This window comes from Bidens hawaiensis, unplaced genomic scaffold, assembly GCF_021521415.1.
Source record: "Bidens hawaiensis isolate Kalapana, Puna unplaced genomic scaffold, B.hawaiensis_p1.1 tig00025349_1, whole genome shotgun sequence".
NCBI lineage: Eukaryota > Viridiplantae > Streptophyta > Magnoliopsida > Asterales > Asteraceae > Bidens > Bidens hawaiensis.
Genome location: NW_027494038.1, coordinates 2,236 through 7,507, shown reverse-complemented (window position 1 = coordinate 7,507; position 5,272 = coordinate 2,236). Strand labels below are relative to the sequence as shown.

The window sequence follows — 5,272 nt, the reverse complement described above, 5'->3', positions numbered from 1 at the left end:
CTACCCCATAGGGATAGAGAGGCTGCTTCCGGTGAGACCCCTGGCTCGATAGTAGTTTTGCATCAAGCCTTGGACATAAGGCACATAGCACTCAATCATCGGGACACCGGCTGATCGGTGCATGTACCCTTATCTTTCAGCTATCAACGCCACTACATGATGCCTGATTAACCGTCCGTCACTTTTAACGTTATTTTCACGAGATTAGTAAAATAACGTCAAAATTAGTGCAATTTCACTTTTGCCCACCCGAGAGTTCACACATATATACATCATATATAATCCTTATAAATGTTTAGATGCACAATAGTAAATTCTTTTCCTTCTGAAGTTGCAGTTAAAATAAATTAAAATAGTTTTTATGAACTTTATACCATGAGAATCCCACTCTATCTTGTTAAGGTCCCATTAGATCTTCCCTTCAACTTTATACCACAAATGCAACTTCCTTTTTCTCCTCTCTCTCTTATCAATATTCATATAAGATAATATTCCTTCAACTTGAAACGTATTCATTTACCAGACCAACAAATGGCCAACACCAAGTTACTATTTTACTTCATTTGGGCTACACTTGTGCTTCAAGGTCACTACTTGACCCTAATTCTTTCTTTATTATTAATTCTTATAAGTTGTTAGCTTTTTAACATTAATTCTTACCAGAACATAGAAAAGATGCATCCTTAATCATTGTTGTTTATTCAACAAATATTGAAATTATTATTTTCAGGGATTTCAGGAGAGATTTTCACATCAAGAAGAGGGCTACACTTGCAGGTGAAGAATAGACACAGTGAATCAAATGCTAACATATATAATAATATAATTTATCTTTAATGAATTCTTATTTGGAAACTTTAGGGCACAAGCATGGAACTCATGAACACGAATTTAGGGAGAAGATCAAAGATTGGTTCCGTGATACCAACATGTACATTCAATGAATGTCGAGGGTGTAGACACAACTGCAGAGCTGAGCAAGTTCCCGTCGAAGGAAATGATCCGATAAGTAGTGCTTATCGATATAGATGTGTCTGTCATAGGTAATGTTAAGTTTTGGTTTCTGTAGTTTATGACAGTTCTCTATATTGTTTTTCTTACCTCTATGAAGTTTCTGAAGAAGAAAATTTTTACATAATATACAACACTAGCTAGGCTTAGTTTGAGAACTTTTGTTTCCCTGATTTAATTTTTATTTTTTTTATTATAGTTAGTAATATGGTGATGTAAATGATTTTCTTAGGTTGCACATTTAACATTTTATGCAATTATTAAAAAAATATTTACATATATACTTAGCAAAATAGTTGGATGAAATGACTGATTTTAGTTTAAATTGAGAAAGTATATGTTTACAAAGATTCATTTAATAAAGTGTATATTGTACAAAACCTCTCAACAAGCTACTGACTAAATTCACCACATAGGGATACACTCATCTTTCGATTCGAGAAAAACCCTCACCTAAGGCCAACGCCCGTAAATGCTTTCCCGAAGGCATGCCAATGCGGTGAGATTAAACCATTCACTTCAAAGATCCAACTAGTAAAAACCACGTACTCGCCTAGTCCCCCATCATCACCCTGGTGCCGTTTAAACTAAATGCTGGGGGGGGGGAGAGGGAGAATCGAACCTGGGTCATGTGGAGCACCAAGTCTATGCCTTATCACTTCACCACTAGCTCATTGGCAAATGTATGATGATTATAATTAATTAATAAAGGAAAGTGTTAAAAAAATTGTAAGATTATTTTCCTGAAAAGATATTTGATTTAGAACCGGCTATTAGACAGTAAAAATGGAACACAGGAAGCATACATTTGCATACCTTGTTTCATAATATCACAGGCATGGCACCTGCAACCTCGACGTCCACATGAAATTTACTGGACATTAAATGTAGTGTATTTTTAATTTTGTTAACCTGACATGAGTATATCAAACTTGACATTCTTTTCAGTGTAGAAAAATTGTTTTCTAATATATGCTTATAATAATTTTTTTTAACGATATACAAGATATTTTTATTACACAAACTAAGGGTTTAAACTAGTAAGTTACTAGTAAACCGTTTACACATATTAACCACCAATGCATATTAACCAACATTATGCTTAGCTAAAACTTGGTATCCTTTCCTTTTTCACTCTCCATGCTAATATTCCCTCCTTTTTTGAAACCATATTATTCCACTAGGATAATAACTTGTGTTACATACGGGTAGAAAACATATCAATAAACAATATAAAATGTAAAAAACATATTCAATCAATACAAATATTTGACATAAGTTTTTTACCAGCAGATATTACAAAAGATGTTAAACTATGTCTATAAGATAAAAAGAAAATACTTTATAAATAAATAATTCAGTAAATAAGGAATAGTATAACATGAACAAAATGAACCATTATATCTGAATAAAATAAAAAAACACATAAGTAAAAGATTTTGTAATATTATTTGAAAACTAAGCTTACAAATACATACCAGGTTTAAACTTATATTTTCACATGTGTAGAGTTTTCGTTCAAAAACCTTTTGAAACAAAAAATGTCGGGTTTAAAAACCGTAGCTTGCATTCGATTCTCCTGTCATGAAATAATAATAATAATAATAATAATAATTAATGAAAATAGTAGCATAGAGAAAGGAAAATATAAAACAATAAAAAAAACTTATAGATTGATCCATGAGGACCATCTCCATCAAGAAGTCCTCATTTGGAGTGTTTGTTATCCTTGACTGTCCATACTCTCAAAACTCTAACCGTAACTGTGGATGGAGATGTTTTGAGAATATCAACTTCATCCAAAATTGTAAAGCTTTGAACCTCCATTGTAATCTGTTTTAAATCAAACGATAAAAGATTTTACTGAAATAATTCGTTTAAATATAAAATTTATAATTAACAGTTGAAGAACTTACTTTGTAAAAGTTCAAAGGCAGGAGATTATTTTAATGTGGAGAATGCATTTATGAGCGGATGTTATATACTACATATGGAGATGTTTATTTTTGATAAACGCCGTAAGTTCAGAAACCGTTTTAATTAAATAATAAATACAATAAATCAAATTCAATATAATACAATATACACCCTATAAATAAAACCCTATAAATAAGCCTATAAATGCATCATATAATTTCTAATAAAAATCCAGGGCATGATTTTTGGAACTACCAAAAATTAGACATCTAACTATAATAATAAACCAATTTGACCTGTTGACTAATTTAGAAATCGTTTTAATTAACCCATTTTTATTTTTCTTTTTATTTTTATTGAAATATTTGCCAGGGATCCATCTTCTTTAAAAAAAATTCGTGGTTTGCATTTTGTAAGATTGTTTTAATTGTTTTTTTGTAAGATTGTTGTTGCACGTTGTGAATTTCTAGTCAATATATAACTAATTAATCAACTATATTAAAAAAGATTTTAGTTTCCAAAAATAACAGTTTAATGTTAACAAAAATTAATTGTGAATATATGCAAAATAATTATATGGAAATGTGATGATGTGGAGTCCTATGTGGACATCTTAGATTAATGACACGTGGATAGAATTGAGTTGCTTTATTATATTAGTTAGGTTCGATCTGGTAACGTTCCACCCAATCCATGTTAAAATCAAATTAACTGGTCCTTCTCACCTTACCGAAAAGTCATATATAACAACAACAACCATACGTAGTATAAATATCACCAATAGCAAAGCTGTTAGTAAGGTCTGGAAATGGTGGGATGTAGGCAAAACGTACCTCCATCCCAAAGAATAGAGATGTTGCTTCCAAAGAGACCCCCTACAACCATATGCATGGGATCAAGCAAAAGAAACACCAAATTCAACACTAACCTTTAGACCATAAAGGGAAAACAAATACCTGTAACAAATAATTAAATAAATAGGTAATAGTAAGATAATTAAAGTAGTCGTAATAAAAATAGATAAATAAAAAATAGTGACATTAGTAATGACTACTAAATATATGTTATAAAATACTAATTTGAGAATAGGATATTATCGTAATATATCATTTTCACTCAAAATAAGGTAAAGAAAAGCCCCATATGATAGAATTCTAATCAAAACTCTACATTTTTCCTAAAGCCCTTAGACTTAATCCTACATCTCCAAGAATTCCTATCCTTAACCATTTCCTCGGAGAGGTGCAAATCTAGCAAATCATGTTTAATCCTCTCGGCCCAAGTCAATTTGGGACTTCCTCTATCTCTCTTCCCCTCTGTATTAATAGTTTCCACAGATCGAACAGGAGCCGTCGTCTCTCTTCTCTTCACATGTCCAAACCATCTCAATCTCCCTTCTCTTATCTTATCTGATATGTTAGCAACCCCTAATCTCTCTCGAAAAACATCATTTCTTATTCGGTCCAATCTTGTGTGCCCACCATCCACCTTAGCATTCTTATCTCTGCTACCTCTAGCTTACGCGCATGTGACTTCTTGATGGCCCAACAATCTGTTCCATATAACATCGCAGGTCTAGCCGCAACCCTATAAAATTTACCCTTTAGACTAGTTGGGAATATCTTGTTGCACAAAATTCTTGTAGCTGCCCTCCATTTACTCCATCCAACTTGGACACGGTAGGCCATATCACAATCTATTTCCCCGTCACTCTGGACAAACGATTCTAGATACTTGAACTTCGTTACCCTCGGAACCACTTGGTCTTCGATGGTGATCTGGATCTCCTCATCATCGTTTACCCCGCCAAAGTTACAATGGAGATACTCGGTCTTTGAGCGACTAATCCTTAAACCTTTACTTTCTAAATCCGCTAGCCATTCTTCAGATCTTGTTTTCTCTCAGCCACTAACACAATATCTTTTGCGAACATCATGCACCACGAAACTGTCTCCTAAATTGACTTTGACAACTCGTCCAAGATTATTGCAAAAAGGAACGGGCTCAGTGATGACCCCTGATGAAGACCTACCTCCACCGGGAATAAGTCAGTATCCCCCAAGGGCGCACGGATGCTTGTTGTAGTGTCGGCATACATATCTATTAGCATCTCTATATATTTCCATGGGACCCTTCGGCCCTCAAGGCTATCTCAAAGCAGTTGACCTGGCACATTGTCTTACGCTTTTCTAGGTTAATGAACACCATATGTAGATCGTGCTTCTTCTCCCTATACTTTTCTGTGAGTCTTCTTAGGAGGTGTATTTCCTCTATAGCGGACTGCCCCGACATGAAACCATATTGGCTCACTATAACCTGAGCTTCCCGTTTAATTCTAGTCTCT

General features: G+C 33.6%; 1 long non-coding RNA gene across 1 annotated transcript; it reads left to right on the top strand.

Moving 5' to 3' along the window:
• The first annotated feature begins 513 nt into the window (after positions 1–513).
• On the top strand, positions 514–1,221 carry LOC143571305 (uncharacterized). Its single transcript, XR_013142074.1, has 3 exons — positions 514–586; positions 731–777; positions 862–1,221. It is a non-coding gene; the product is annotated as an uncharacterized LOC143571305 (long non-coding RNA).
• Positions 1,222–5,272: the final 4,051 nt, after the last annotated feature.